This window comes from Phyllostomus hastatus, unplaced genomic scaffold (assembly GCF_019186645.2).
Source record: "Phyllostomus hastatus isolate PE091 unplaced genomic scaffold, TTU_PhHast_1.1 phas_contig_17, whole genome shotgun sequence".
NCBI lineage: Eukaryota > Metazoa > Chordata > Mammalia > Chiroptera > Phyllostomidae > Phyllostomus > Phyllostomus hastatus.
The window spans coordinates 31,891,836-31,908,946 of NW_025333664.1; the positions used below are offsets into that span (position 1 = coordinate 31,891,836).

The following is a 17,111-nucleotide window of genomic DNA, read 5'->3' on the forward strand; positions in this document are numbered from 1 at the left end:
TACATTTATAGTGATTATTTGATAGATACATATTTAATGCCATTTATGTTAGACTATTTTCCTTTTCTTTCTTTCTCTGTTTCTTCTTTATAAATCAAGCCCTTTAACATGTGTTGCAATACTGGTTTGGTGTTAACAAACTCCTTTAGCTTTTTCTTGTCTGAGAAATTCCTATTTCTCCTTTGATTTGAAATGATAGCCTTGCTGGGTAAAGTAGCCTTGGTTATAGGTCCTTGCTTTTTATCACCTTGAATATTTCATGCTACTCCCTTCTGGCCTGGAATGTTTCTATTGAGAAATCAGATGACAGTCTAATTGGTGTTCCCTTGTATAGAGCTATTTGCTTTTCTCTTGTGGCTTTTAGGATTCTCTCCTTGTCTTTAAGCCTTGCCATTTTGATTATCAGATGTCTTGGTGTAGGCCTATTTGGGTCCAACTTGTTTGAAACTCTCTGAGCTTCCTGGACTTGTGTGTCTTTTTTCTTCACCAGATTAAGGAAGTTTCTGATCATTATTTCTTCAAATAGGTTCTTAATCCCTTGCTTACTCTCTTCTCCTTCTGGTATTCCCATGATGCAGATACTGTTTTGCTTCATGTTGTCCAAAATGTTTCTTAAGCTCTCCTTATTTTTTAAATTCTTTTTTTCTTTTTGCTCTTCTGCCTGAGTATTTTTTTCTACCTTGTCTTCCAAATCACTGATTCAGTTCTCTGCTTCATTTAACCTACTGTTAATTCCTTCCAGGGTACTTTTTATTTCATATATTGCATTCTTTATTTCAGACTGGTGCTTTTTTATGGTTTCTATATCTTTTTTTTTATGCCGTTGAGTATCCTTATAATCATTACTGTAAAGTCTCTATCTGGTTACTTGCTTGCCTCCATTTCATCTAGTTTTTCTTCTAAAGAATTCTCTCCTTTTTTCATTTGGGGTCTGTTTCTTCTCATTCTGGGTGCTTCTTTGATTTTTTCTTCCTTAGTAGCTAAATTAATCAGTTGTTATAATAAGCTGTAATCAGTAGCCCAGCTTAAGCTTCACAGAGTGGGGTAGAGTAATTCCTGTGGGCAGGGCTATTGCTTCCTCTCAGGCTGATGCCACTTGCAGAGGAGTGGTCTGCCTGAGAAATGGTTTCTGCAGTGTGGGGAATCACTCCGCACAGGGATCCTGGTGGCTGTTTTTTCAGTTCTCTCCCCACAGCCACCAAACCCAGACTTTCCTCAAGTGTCTCTAGTCCACTTTCCTCTAGTCTACTACATCTGCCAGAGCCCAGGGTAAGTGTCAGCAAATGAAATTGTGTGTATCAGCCATTTAAGAGGTTCTCTGAGTCTCCTGCCATCTCTCCCTGGCAGACAGAAACCCTGCTGCTTTTCACAACTGGATGTTATCTGGGTTCCTTTCTGGCACTGGTGCTGTAGGCTGGGGAGTTCAGCTTGGGATTTAGAACACACGCTTCTCATGGGGAACCCACTGGCCACTGAAATATCCCTCTGGCACTTCAGCTGCCACCTCTGGGAGCCCAGCCAGCCCCTTGTACCACCTATGTGCTCCCTACTAGTCTTGTTGTGGTGAAGTGGGTTTTTTGGTCTATCCTTGGTTATGAGGTTTCTCTCCACCTAGTGTTCAGTTGGTTATTCAGGATAATTTCTCTATAATTTAATTGTAATTCCAGCATGGTTCTGGATGGAGGTTAGTGTAGCTTCTACTTACTCTTCTGCCATCTTGGATCTACAGTATTTAGTATTTAATACTACTTTTTAGTAGTACTACTAAAAGTAGTAATACTACTTTTAGAAAAACTTAATTCTTATGAAGTCTTTGTTACAGAAAAACTTTACACTCACTTCCTGGCAGTGTTTCACCTCATTTCCACCTAGTTGCTCGTCTCTCCTCCCATCCAGCCATTCACTTCAGGTTTGAAAACCAAAATTTTGCCTCTGCTGTTTTTTGTTTCACCTCTTCCACACAGGCCAAACATTTCCCTCTGAGGATTTTTTTTTCATCCAGGGAAACAAAAAAAGTTACTTTGGGCAAGATCAGTTGAACAGGGAGGGTAGAGCACAGGGGTCAGGCTGTTTTTGGTCCCAAACTGCTGAACACTCAGCACAGAGTGGGCAGGTGTACTTGCAAATCACTCATCATGAAATGGGAAAATGCATTAAAAGACTCCTCAGAAAAATTCACTGGAACCAACTGTAGCTTCTCACAATAACACCAGCTGGTACACAGATACAGATAGGTTCCTAGAACACTCACCTAGTGAAGGAAGCTTGCACCACAAGGGGCTCACCCTCCAGATAATCATTTTGTGCTTTGGGGATCCCCCCTATAACAGGGGAAAATGAAAAGGCAGTGGAAAAAAGTAAAAAATTGTCTAATATGTGGACATTGTGATCCCCCAAATAAATAAATGACCAGTACATTGAATTCTGCAAAGTCTTAGTCACTTATTAGAGACAGTGTTAAACTGGATTTGAATGTTTTTTAATTGAAGAACAATAAACATGAATAGCTATACAGTTTACATAAGCATGACTACTTTTCTCAGAAAAAAACACCTGTTTCAGTTTCTAAGATTGGAGAGGTTTTGTTTTTATTTTATTTTTTGTTATATGTCTTATCTTTATTCTCCTGTGGGCTTTAAAATAAGATTCTGATGCTAGAGATAGAAATAAATTCTCCCAGCCTATTCCCTTTGCAAATTGCTATGGTTTAGAAAGTTGCCACTCATATTATGAGTCCCCACTGCACCATTCACCTCTGACGTTGAACACCTTATTTTTAGTGATGCACCCATTAGCCTTTGCTACATCTGCAAGCTATTATAAAACATTGTGGGTTACACCAAATGATTATTGACTCACAATTGGAAATTTGGACAGGACTAGACTGGGCCATTTGTCAGCTTGCCTTACCTAAGCTCACTGTTGTAGCAGCTGCACCTGGCAGCTCAGCTGGAACTGGATGGATGAGAATGACCTCCTCACAAGCCTGGTGGTTGGTGGGCTGAAGGCTGGGGTGCTTTGTTTTTCTTCTCCTTAGCCTATGCAGCACTTAGCTTGGGTTCATTCAAATTGCTACCTCATGGCTCTAAATGCAACAGAAAAAGAGCAAGTCTCAATGTGTGAGCACTTTTCAAGCCCCTTTTTGTATTACATTTGTTTATGTCCCATTGGCCAAAGCAAGTCATACAGCCAAGCCCAGATTTAAAGGGTGGAGAATTAGACTTTACTATGAAAGGCAAGAACTACAATGAATCTGGGCCTTTTTTCTTTTCTTTCTTTTTTCTTTTCTTTCTTTTTTTGCATTCTACTGCCAGTTCAATATTACTGCTACTGCTAGAGAGAACACTTTCCCCTTGTTTACACTGTAGCTTAAAGAAAAGAACTATATCTTCCATTCCTTGTATAAAATCTTCTGTCGTATAGTGAGGTCAATTGTGGGGCTTTCTGAAATGCTCTTTCAGAAACAGAGGATGCATCTCTCTAGCAAATGTGACAGGAAATGGGAAACCTTACGATCTAAGAGGTGTGGGGAGAGTAAGTAGAAATATGTAGAAATGATGCCAATGGAAATTGTGTGCATGAATGCATGAGCATGTATACATGTAAGATGAGAGATGAACAAACTTGTATTTTGGTGTTAATCAGGGTTTTTTTTTGAGGGAAAAGGTGAATATGGAACAATTTTAGACATTTATAAATCCTTTATTCCAAGTCCACACCAGGACTTGTGGTAGGATAAGAGAGAAAAACATTATCATAAAGCATTCTTTCTTTGTCAGGACCTTTCAAGGTGCCTTCTTTTATTTCTGGCAGTCCCCTGGAGGTGTCTCAAGCATTCTCACAATACAGTCTTTTTAGCTTCCGTGTGGTGTCTACCATTTTCCTTGCTTCAGTTCCCTGCAGGGATGTCAGCTGCCAAGGCTGCTGTGCTGGCAAATGCCTTTGAAGATTCTGGGGGTACTCAGGTGCTGATGCAGGCTTTGTCTCCACTAGTGATGAAAGTGCTAGCACCAGCATTGTTGGGTCTGCAGGTGCCACTTTTTGTTCTTAAAGTCTTATAAAGTTTTTCCTACAATAGCCACCTATAGATTTTGTAGGCTTCTATATTTGATTCTTTGACTCAGTTGGATAAGTTCTCCAGCAGTGGTTTTTTTAGTTTATTATGCAAATAGACCTGCTTCCCAGTTCTTTGTATAAACCTTGTATCAATTCCTATGGCTCTAAAATGCTATGTAACAAACAACCACCAGTCTGAGGGTCACCTGAGTGGCTGTAGCTTGTGAATCTGTCTGTGGCTAGTTGTGGGAAGTCGGGTGGCTTTGTTGATCCTGGCTCTGCTATCTGACAAGTCTGACTGGCCTAGAGGGAGACATGTGGCTCCAATGCATGTCACCTCTCACCCATCAGAAGGCTGGTCCATGTTTGTTCCCACGGCAGTGGCAGGGTTCTAAGAGAGAAAGCAAGTGCTCCAAGCCTCTTGAGTCCTAGGCTCAGAATTTTGACAATATTCAAAGCAAGACATCAGGCCAGCCAGATTCAAGGGGTATAGAAATAGACTTTCTCTCTTACTGGGAAGACCTGCAAAATCACATCACAAAGAATATGGATACGGGAAGGGCAGAGAATTGGAGCTGTCTTAGCAGTCAATCTAATCACCACAAACCCAAACACCTCTGAGTCCTGGAGTGAGCACAGGTTGGCAACCTAGATAAGGTTAAATAAATTTTAGAATGATTAATTTGGCCATTATTCTAAAAATGTGGAATATAAATTGACTAGGGTAATGGTCTGATAGGTTGGTGTAACCAGCAAAATGGCTTTTGCCTTAAAAAGTGATAAATCAGAAGGTTCTAGAACAGGTGTGATTGATTTGTAGTAAATGCTTGGAGTGGAGTGTTGAGGCTAGTAATGTGGCCACTTTCCTGGCTGAGCTGAACACAGAGCCTTGATAGATTGGCCATATTCACCATTGTCATTGAAGGAAGGAGTGATAGCACAGTGCTAGATATTTGTCATCTGTGTCCTATCAAGGGCAACTAGCAGTGAGGTTAAAGAACTTTTGAAATTAATTAGGAGGAAGAATTTAAAAAGTATTGGTGATCAGATGAAAATAAATGAGCCCTGACTGGTGTAGCTCAGTGGATTGAGTGTGGACCTGTAAACCATAAGGGTTATCGGTTCGATTCCCAGTCAGGGCACATGCCTGGGTTGCAGGCTAGGTCCCCAGTAGGGGGGATGTGTGAGAGACAACCACACATGGATGTTTCTCTCCCTCTCTTCCCTTCCCCTCTCTATAAAAAAAATAAATAAAATCTTCAAAAAAAAGTAAAGGATAATTATTTTTCTAGAATAACCCTAGAATTTGGATTTAATAAATAGGTAAATGATAATATCATTTTTTGATAATTCTACTCCTATTATATAAGGACTAGATCTAAGTCTGTATTATATAGATCAGTCTTATTTTATATTGTATAAAGAGCACTTTCTTCTTCCTCTTCTCTATTGGTGCATATCAAACCACCCAAAAGCTTAGAAGCTGTGATGGTTAATTTTGTGTCAACTTAACTGGGCCATGGATTGCCCAAATATTTGGTCAAACATTATTCTGGTGTTTTGATGAGGGTGTTTTGGATGAGATTAACATATTTATTGGTAGAATGAGTAATGTAAATTCCCTCCCTAATGTGGGTAGGCCTCATCCAATCAACTGAAAGCCTGAATAAAACAAAAAGGTTGGATTCAGAGAAAATTCCTTCTGTCTGACCACCTTTGAACCAGGACATCCAATTTTTCTTGCCTTCAGACTCAAACTGAAACATCAGCTCTTTGTGGGTCATAAGCTTCTTGGCCTTTGGACTAGAACCACACCATCTGTTCACCAATGGCTCTACTGGGTCTCCAGCTTACTTACTCACCTTGCAGATATTGGGACTTGTCAGCCTCTGTTGGGGGCAGGGATAAGCCTAAAGCAGGCTGATGCAGCCAGAGATGGAAATTGCGCGTACATAACAGGACATCTGTGGTCAGAAGTTTCCTGCACAACAGGATATCTGCAGTCAGAAGCATTGCAGGTGCCTAGCCTGAGCACACGGGCGGCACACCAATCAGTGCCTTGATCACGCGCCTATCATGCGCCCCCTAGCCTATCCCAGTTAAGAGCACGCCCCAAAGCTACCAACCAGAGCTACTTCCCCTATCTGCCTTCCTCTACCCTCCTCTATATAACTCACTCCATTTTAAAATAAAATTGGCAGCTTGATCAGAATCCTTTGACTTGCTGTCGTTCTTTCGCGCCTCCTGTCCCATCCCTTTTCATCCATTACAGGTACTTCGGCGGACCCCGTTGACTGCCTCGCGGGCCGAGGCAAGCCTCCATGATTATATTCACCAATTTCTTAAAATAAATAAATAAATAAATACATAAATAAATAAATTCTAAATGTATCTATAGACACACAAACATTCTGTTAGTGGTTCTGTTTCTCTGGAGAACTCTGGCTAATAGAGAAACTTAAAACAACAACCATTTTACTTCTTAGAATTCTATAGGTCAGACATTTGGACAGAGTGGAGTGGGGATGCTCTGTGACACCTTGAGGCCTCAATGCTCTTCCCTCTGGCCTCTCCCACTCAATGTATTCTCATCACACAGAGGTTTAGTCTGAACTTCTTAGGAATTTTGCAGATGCCCACAGGAGTGAGCTTTCCTAGAGGATAAGCACTCCTTACACCTGTTTCCATCATGTTTGATAATGTCTGGCCAAAGCAAGCCTAATAATCAAGCCCAGAGTCAGTGTGTGAGGGGTCTACACAAGGACATGGGTGCTTAGAGAGTAGTTCACTGCTGCCACCAAAGTTAAAGTTTGTCACATTGTGGGGGTGGGGGTGTTCTATTTGGGGCATACTGACTCTGATGTATTAATGTGATATCAAAGTAGGAAGAGTCAGGTGACAATATGGATCTGAGGCTAGGTACAAGTGATTTAGCTGGATAGATACATTTGGAAATCATAAATACATAGGGGTAATATGAGAATATTTTACAATCAGTACAACATGGATAACAACTAACTACAACAGATACTGCTTATAGCCTCAAAGCAGAGTCCCTGGGGTCCCTTGTTATATGGCCTTTTCCCTTTAGTTATGGATTATTGGGAGGTGTCAGAAGTCCTAAGGAAAGAGGTAGGACAGTCAGGGAAATGAGAGGGCACTGGTGGGGGAAAGGCAATGGGCACCAACTATTTACCAATTGGTAGGAAATATTGCAACATTTTTGCAACTGATCTGAGTATCAGCTCTGTATACAGGCAATAGCTGAAGCCATTGGCAGTTTGTTAACATACTGGGATAGGGCATTCAATTAAATCGTATGATATAGCCAATATTCAACCAGTTTTGACCTACACAAAGCATAATTTTGTATGCTTCAACCTAATCAACAATGTGACAAAAATAGATCTAAAATAGGTACCACAATTTACTTAAAGGCAGGTGAACAGGAAGAGTCCTCAACGGAAATGGAAGGGAATGACTCTATGGAAGGTAAAGGGGAAGCACACAAGAGAGAGGGAATGGGAACCAGTCTTGAATACCATACAGTAGCATTTAGATATGATGATAACTGAATGTCTTGTATTTGGCAACTAGAAGGCCTTGTTTAGTTCATTTCAAAAAAAATGGTCAGGTCAAAAGTCATGATATAGAGGCTTATGAAACATTTGGGAAGTGAGAACTTGACAAGGCTGAATTTAGAATAACATTTCCAGAAGCTTTGCTGATAGTAAGAGGAAAAAGGGTAACTGAATGGAAAGTAGAATTAGGAGAAATTATATTTTTTAGATGATAAGTATTTGCCCCAAATTATATGAAGAATGGAAAGATCATACTTAAGGATCTTTCAGCTTATTGTTGTAAGATGATAGGTTACAAAGGTGAGTAGAGAGAGTAAAGTCCTGGGGTCCAGAGCCTAGGATTCTGGCTCTAGTGCTTCCACTCTTGAGGGTCACTTTGGCCACTTTATAGCACATCTTTTTTGTAAAAAGTAGTTCTCATTTTGATTGCATGGTAGGGTGGCCTGGGGGAGCTTTTAAAATTCTCTGTGCTCAGGTCTCACCCTAGACTGATTACATCAGAATCTCTGGGATGCATCCAGGCGTCAGGATTCTTTTAAAACTCCTAGGTTATTCCAGGTGTGTTCAAGATTGAGAAACACTGCTTTAGAATGTCATTTGTTTGTTTCCTATTGCCTTAGCTTTGGTGCTTTAGCCAAAATACTGAAACAGATAAAGTCCCACTCAAGAGTCACAACTATTAATGTAGGCTGTGCCCCACAACAATGGTGGCTGTCGCAGATCTTCTCGCAGGGCAGTGATTCTCAGCCCTAGCCATGTATTAGAATCTTCTGGGCACTTACAACATACTGATGTCTTGGCCACACCCCAGAGACTTAGATGTAATTGGTCTGAGATGGTGTTATGCGTTGAATTGTGTCTCCCCAAAAAGTAATGTTGAAGTCCTAACCACAAATACTTCAGAATATGACTTTATTTGGAAACAGTATCTTTAAAGAGGTAATCAAGTTAAACTAAAGTCATTAGGGTGGACCCTAATATGACTATTGTCTTTATAAAAAGGAGTAACTCAAATATATACAAGACATGTACAGAGGAAAGGTTATGGGAAGAGACAGAAAGGGACAGCCATGTTAACATTAAACTGGGCTCATGCTGCCATGAAGAATACCTAGGTCTTCTGGAAGCTGGGAGAGGTAAGAAGGGATCCTTCCTGTGCCGGTTTCAGCAGGAGCATGGCTCACACCTAGCTTTTGAAATTCTAGTCTCTGGAACCATGAGAAAATATATTTTTGTTGTTCTAAGCCACCCAGTTTGTGGTATTTTGTTGCACCAGACCTAGGAAATTAATAAAAATGGGCTTGGATATAGGCAGTTTTAAAAGTGATTCAGGTGATTCTAATGTGCCAGGATTGATTTTCACAACTATCAAAGGAAAGAAGTGTATAGCGGGCATAACCTGAGTAGAAAATTATGTCAAAATCAGTTTAGAAGCCATGCAAAAATAATTATCACAAGTATACTTAAAAATTAGTAACATGCCAAGTAATTTTAATACCTTGTTATATATTTTTCTCCTCTTGGGCTTCACATTGTAGTAGAGGCACTTGCTATCCTGCTCCTCTGCAATTTTTTGCCTGGATGCTCATTTTTAGTATAATTTCTCACCTTGAGCAATCAGCTCCTGGATTTCCACTTTGTGTGTGCTTTTCAGGTTTCCTCATGGTGTATCCTTTAGTTTTTATGCCTGAGGGCACTGTCTTGCACCTATCCCTCTTGGACTTTATCCTGTTCATTTATAATGTAACATTTCTCCAATTTGTCAAAGTTACTTAGAATTCTGATCCTGCAGTCCAAAATTCTAATTCCCGTTACTCAAGGAGAGTCCCCAGGACAATTGAATTAAGTATTATGTGAACTCCAGGAGGAATCAATTTGGAGAGGATCAGATAATGGGAGGTTTATTATATTATGTACTGCATTAAAGCATAAAGATGTATGAAAGATAAATGGTCAGTGCATGAATTATACAAAGAGTTCCTTAAATGAGACTGTGATATCAGTCCTTGCACAGGCATAGTATGAGATGTAAAATCTTGTCATTGTCACCATCACTTGGAGTGTGATCCACAGATCAGCAGCACTGACAACACCTGGGAGCTTATTAGAAGTGCAGCACCTCAGACTCCATCCCAGACCTACTGAATCTGAATCTGCATTTTTACAGCATTTCCAGGGAAGTGCATGCATATTAAATTTTGAGACACAGTGAAATGGTTTGTAGAAATGGTTCTGGCCTTGAAGAGCTCAGTTAGTAGGATGGTTGAGGAAGCAAGATATACATTTTGTAGATCAGTGCCTCTCAAAGTTTAGTCTGGAGAACCGTCTGTACTTGAGTGACCTTCAATGCTTGGTAAAAAAAAGAATATATTTGGCCTCTTCCCAGCCTACTTAATTTGAATCTTTGTAAGTGAGACTTAGAAATTTACTATTTGACAAGTTCCCCAGGTGAATTTGATGCACATTAAAGTTGGAGAGTATTTGCTTCAGAACTATGGAAATTTATTTTATTTCAACACACCTGAGGAATATGCCACTTTTCCACTAGTTTTACTGACAGTGTTCTAGAGGTGGCAGCTCCACTCTCCCAGGCATGTGTCATTCAAAGGACGGTCCACAGATCAATAGCATGGATATCCCATGGGAGTTTGGTAGAAATGCAGAATTTAAGTATCTACTATTATGGGCTGAATTGTGTCCCTCAAATGTGTTTGTTGAAGTTTAACCTCTAGCACCTCAGAATGTAAACATGTTTTAAAATAAGGAACTTTAAGGGGTTATTAAGTCAAAATGAGATCTTTAGGGTGGGCCCTAATCCAATATGACTGGTATTTTACAGGAAGAGGAAATTGGACACAATATGTGTGTGCACAGTAAAGATAGAAGAAGACAGGTATCTATAAGTCAAGGAGAGAGACCTCTGAAGAAACCAATCCTGCCAGCACCTTGATTTTGGACTTTGATTGTCTAGAATTGTGAGAAAATAAACTTTTGTTGGCTAAGCCACCCAGTTTATAATGGCAACACCCTAGCAGACTAATATGCCTACTAAAGTAGAATCTGCTTTTTTAACAAGATCCATAGGTTTTTCATCTGTATAAGAAGTTTTGAGAAGCACTAGTCCAGGACAGTGCTTCTCAGCCTTTAGAGTGCCTCAGAGTTAACTTGAGAGCTTGTTAAAATACAGATTTCAGGCCCCACCCCAAGGATTCTGATTCAGTAGACCTGGAGTGGGGCCAGGAAAACCTACATTCCTAACAAGCTCCCAGGAGATGCCACTGTCCTTGGTATGTGAACCACACTTGAGTGTTTGGAACCAGTAGCATCAACCTTAGCTGAATGTTATCAGAAAAGCAAAGTTAAAGTCCCCAACCTAGACTTACTACATGGCCATGTTCTCTAACCCTGTAGAGAGTCAGGGGTGGGCCCAGTAAGATAATTCTGAAGCTTAAGTTTGAAAGCTAGTGGGCAACAAAAGCTGTGCAAAGGGGCCATGAATACATATTTTCCCTCTGCCGCAGGGAATCTGTGAATGTGGAGGGCTGACTTAAGATAGAATACATATATAGAGGGATGGGCAAAAGGAGGTTTACAGTTGTGAGTACAAGAAACACAGCATTTATTCTTTCTTGTATTACTATTCCTTAATTATTGCATTATTTTCATACAAATGACTGTAAAGAGATCTCAGGACATCTTCAGACCAATATTTGGTAGCTGCTACTACAGACTAAATACCTTATATTATTTCTTAATGAGACAGACATAGTTCAGACAAACAAAGATTCTTATTTATTGAGTAGTCTCTATTTAGTTTATATCACTAACCATTAATGGATACACTCATTTAGCACTTCATACATATGTTTGAACTTGATTCTATCTTCCTGGCTCACACTAACTAGGCTTCTAAGGTTAGTCAACACCTTTCCATCAAAGTGCCTTTGATCAATTCACAAATTGCTCTCACTTGCTGTGTCCTGACACACGTGCCTTTATAAGCACACATATGAGCATTTAACCTTCAGCAATGAAAAACATCAACAATGGCAGAAAAAACTAAAAAAATGGCATGTGTATTTTAAAATATCCTTTAGAGATGTGCTCATTGCTGAGAAACTGCTTTGCTCAAAACTAAACCCAGCCCAATGTTTTTCTAGTTACAAAATAATTAATCTCTGAGTCAGCTTTTAATCTTACGTTAATGAGACCCCCTACAGTTTTGGCTCATACTTTCAAATTACAGATTGATCTATAATTAATAAGGCTTATAATGGCAGTACCTGAGACAAAGACATTATTGGGCAGCTGGGAAGAGAGAGCTGAGAAGTGTAGAAAGGGCATTTACAATTGCATTCTTACCACATACTAAGTTGGCTCCTGGTGACAGAAGCAGGTGTCTCTGGGTATCAAGTCTGCTGGCTCAAGCTCCTCTAACAAGGAAAGCAGCTAAACTGCCTCTCTGAGGGCTGGTGAGGGACTGTAAGTGCTGCACCCAGTATATGCATTAGCAAAAGCACTCCTGCTTGACCCCAGCATGAAGTTTTAACCCAGGCTTGAAAAACTCGCTTTCAATTGACTTTAAGCTCTGGGAAAAAAAGCGTCAGATAAAAAAATCATTTTTTGGTTTGTTTTTTTTCCAGTCAATTGTGGAGCTCTATGGCTACACTACATTATAGTTTTATAGCCTCAAAAATCCCAGTGGTTGGAGGAAAGGAGCAGTTGCTGATTAATTAAAATCTAATTTTCTATTCTACTATAATTGCAGCAGTAGAGGGGGAAAAAGTAAGACATTATTTCAAAAATGAAAATGATCTCTGGACTGTTTGGGCTTATGAGCTCTGTGTTAAAATTTGTTTTAAATTGAATCAATAGAATAAACATGGAATGAACTCTGTGAAATCAATTATTTTTAAAGGATCTTAATGAAAGCCTGCATCATTTTGTTTAAAATTTTTTAGGCTCTGCCTGGATAGACTTAATAAAGACAAAGGAAAGAAAAGGAGTTCAGGTTTTGCGGTAGATCTGGGACAATCCTACAGGTCAACCTGTGTGTGGCTTTATGATTTCTAGTTCTTTTTAGGGCACTGCAGTGGATCCTTTTAGCTTAAAACAACCAATTTCAATTCATTTCAAATTTTCACTCTCAGAATAATAGTGGAGAGTTGATATGGCTGAATTGAAATATACAAGAAAACATCAGAGATTCTGGCTGCCTAGCTCTGTCTCCTGATTCAGTTCTGAGCATGTGGGCTGGGTGTGAAGGACATCAGTGTGACAGGTGGTGACCGGGCACCCTGCGATCAGAGCTGGCTCTCCCAATGTAATTACCTGGCTCACTGGTTCTAATGGGAAGGAAGGATTGATTTTACCTCTTGGCTTTCCACTGAGTCCTCACATAATCTACAAATCTTTATAACCTCTAATTGTGAGGAGGGGGAAGGGGAATGGTCAGTGGGAGACACCTGGGGAATTTAAAATTTGCATTTTTTTGCCCTGGCTGGTGTGACTCAGTTTGTTGGAGTGTTGTTCTGTAAACCAAAATGTTTCAGGTTCAATCCAAGGTCAAGGCACATACTTAGGTTACAGGTTTTATCCCCTTTTGGAGCCCATATGAAAGCAACCAAACAATGTTTCCCTCTCATATTGATGTTTCTCTCTCCCTCTCCCTCCCTTCCTCTCTGTCTAGAAAAGCAATGAAAAAAAATAGAATTTGCACTTTTTAACTGCCCCATTTAATGCAACATAACACTAAGTGTAAAAGAAGTAGGTTGCAAAGTTGTATAAGTCTATTTACATTTATAGAAAATTTATTTATATTTATGGTACATATGTATATATTATAGTATATATTTATATTGATATCTGTGTATATATGTATGCATTTTATGTAAATATATAATTTATATATAATCGATGCATATATTTATACAGATGTTATATAGGTATACTATATACACTTATAAATATTTATATTTTAAAATATTTCATATGCATATATTATATATATGAGTATCATATAAGTATAGTGTCTGTATACATGTGTGTATATCATATATGATAAGTGTTTATGCATATTTACATTTTATATGTAGCATATTTACATGTGTATATATGTGCATATTTGTATTTATAAAATTATTTCTAATATATATATAACAGTGTATATGTATATGTATCTAGATTCTAGATAGGATATAGAATATACTCCAAAATATCAAGTGGATAAAGTGGTTATACAGGAAAGTAGGACTGTGACAATTTTTATTTTCTTTGTGTCTTCCTATATTCTCTAAATACTCTATGAATATAAAATATTTTCTACATGTAGAATGTTGAATGTAGAACACTTAGCATATTTTAAGTGAGCCAGGTGGTGAGGGGCAAATACCATATGCCCCTCCACCTTTAACTGGAACATAATCAACAAAGAAAAAAGCAAACAAAATATAACCAGAGTCATTGAAATTAAGAACAGTGTAACAATAGCTAGTGGGGAGAAGGGTTTTCAGGAGCTACTATAAAGGACACATGAACAAAACCAAGGGGGAGGGTGGAAGCAAGGGAGGGAGGTGGGTTTGGAGGGGGTGGGGGAAGGAAATACAGACAACTGCAATTGAATAACAATAAAAGAATTTTAAAAATATTCTATGAATGTGAAGTATTTCTCTTGCAATCATAGAAAAGTCATTAAAAGGAAAAGAGAGGAGCTTTCCTGCAGGTCCTGCACACCCTCAGAATAATTCTTTTCCTGTCGTGATGAGTGAGTTCCTGGTTCCCCTGATCACGGCCCTGTTCTTCATCTCAGATTGTCATCTGTGTCCTCTGTGACCAAGCAGCATAGTCTGCAGGCTACATGGGTTTGGAAGGCTGTCGCATTCGTCCTTGTCCTTGTTTTCTTCCATTGGCATGCATGACCTCACTTACCTAATATGATCACAAAGAATCACCAGGGTCCCTTAAGTGTTCCTGTTCTTGGTGTTCACTGGTGCTCATATGATTTATCACATACAGGTCTCCCTTCCTTCAATTTTTCATGGCAGACAGAGGGAAATGAAGCTGTATCTAATATATAGATATTACACAAGTTCCAGACCAGAATTCTCATATGTACAAGAACTGAAAGGGCTTATTATAACACAGATCCCTGGGCCCCCTCCTTCCCCCAAGATTCTGATTCTGTGGGGCTCACTTGGGTCCAAGGAACTGCATTTCTAACAAGCTTCCAGGCAATGCCCAGGGTGCTGGTCCTTGGACCACTCTTTAAGGTGCCAGGTCGAATAGTTCTCAAAGTGTGCAGCCCACTTCAGCAGCATCAGAAACAGCTATGACTTTGTTAGAATTACAGAATTTCAGATTTCATACCAGAGGTGTTGAGTCAGGATTTGTTTTTCTTTTTCAGAATGTTTTTTTATCCTTATACGAGGACATTTTTTCATTGCCTTTTTTAAGAGAGAGAGCAAGGCCAGAGAGTAAGGGAGAGAGAAACATCATGCTGAGAGAAACATCAGTTGGTTGCCTGCTGCACATGCTGGGACCCTGGATTGAACTTGCAACCTGCATATGTGCCCTGGTCTGTAATCCAACCGCAATATTTTGTTTATAGGATGACACTCCAACTAATTGATCCAAACTGTTCAGGGCAGGATTTTCTTTTTAATAAGGTTCCCAAGATATTTAAGTGCACATGACAAAAGATGGAGAAGCACCTTTATGCACTCATAAGAAAGGCAGGGAGGGGGTGATGGAAGCGATGCTTCCCCTTGCCTGAACCTGGAGCAGGCTGGCTGGCTGCGGAGGAAGAGCATCCCTGTGCCCAGCTCTGGGCATGTCGCTGAGATTGTCGGTCACCAGGCTTGTAAAATTAAAGCACTGAGAGCTGAGACAAACACGTGCATCAAGGCACCTGTTTGTAGTGAAAAGCCCATTTTTGTTGTCATTTAGCAAAAAGAAGATGTTGCTTTGGCCAAAAGAGCAAACCTCTCAGTTGCAGAGCAGTTCTCCATGATTCATGCATCTCTAAACAAAAATTGACCTGCCTAGAGAGATTATCAAGTCCTAATCTGCCCGGTCCAAGTAAGGGTCCCACATGGTGTGGTAAGATTAGTAGTTGGGGCAACCAGGAGCAACTGTTGAAAGAATTCAGCAGCAGACCCACACATACATAGTAACTCTGAGCAGAGATTAGGAATCTGTCTTTGAAGTAATGGGGATGCCTGAAAATGTTGATGAAGCATGAGAAGAAATAGAAATGCATATTGCCATGCTTACAGGAAACCATATTGAGCTCAATGAAGAGAATGATTTCCATTACAATGGGTATCAATGCAAGCTTTAAAAGTGGCATTAGCTCTTCATGGTTCTCCTCAATTTCAGTGGCTCCTAGCCATGCAAGAATGATATCCAATCATCAAAGTGATAGTTCCAGTTCTCTGGGTAGTGGTTCTCAGACGCCTGCTTTAGAAGCAATAGGCTGGCTGACTTTAGTCTGACAAGCTCATTTAGCACAGGAAACTTTGGGCTTAGAGATACACTACCATCTGTAGGCTCAGATTTTGTGGTTGATTCTCCTGCCGTTGACTCTTTACCAATATCTGTGCTAACTATCTGTACTCCATTTAAACCAGTTAACCTACTCTCTGGCTTTGGGAGTGATCCTTCTGATAACATGAAGACTCATTGTTGAGGAAGTCAGTTATCTACTCTTTGTGTCTACTACCTTTCCTGAGAGCAACGAGGACCTACTTGCTTGGGGGATTAGGAGCGACCTGCCTAGTATAGGCAACCAAATTGGCCTTCCCATTATTTCCCTGCTTTTTCTAATGGTACCAGTAGTTGCTCCTCTTCCAATGGAAGTTCCACCTCTAGCTCACTTCCAGAATCAAGACAAAAGCATGACTGTGTTAATTTGCTTTGAGAATGAAGTTATTGCTGCCCTAGTTTCATGTGGCCACAACCTCTTCTGCATGGAATGTGCCAACAAGATCCATGAAACGAGACCATCATCATGTCCAGTTTGTCAGACAGCCATTACTCAGGTAGTCCAAGTTCCCTTTATATACCTATGTGGACTCCTAAAGGCATGGGTATAATGGTACTCACAGTAAACTTCCTAATGGATTCTTATGACTGTTATCAGGTTTTATTGGAAGTAGGGTAAAGTTGTTAGCAAACTAATAAAAGGTTGCTATGGTGACACTGAACCTAAGTGGTCTCTTGTCTATAAGTTTGATTTAAATTATTAAAATTACGCTGTAGACACAGAGACATAGCTTGTTATAAGAATTCCTAAAGATGAAGTTTGACTCAGATGAGTGAAGGTAATCATGGCTGTGTGAGCCTATGAGAAAATTGTATATATACATCTAATATTTCAAAACAATGAGTCCCAAAGCCTAACCACATGAAGAGTTTATGGGGGTACTTGGCATTACAGATGATTCAGACACTTCCAGGGCTGCCTTGTTTACACTG

General features: G+C 39.8%; 1 pseudogene; it reads left to right on the forward strand.

Annotated features, from left to right (window-relative positions):
- Positions 1 to 16,729, forward strand: part of LOC123814688 — a 119,293-nt pseudogene extending 102,564 nt beyond the window's left edge.
- Positions 16,730 to 17,111: the final 382 nt, after the last annotated feature.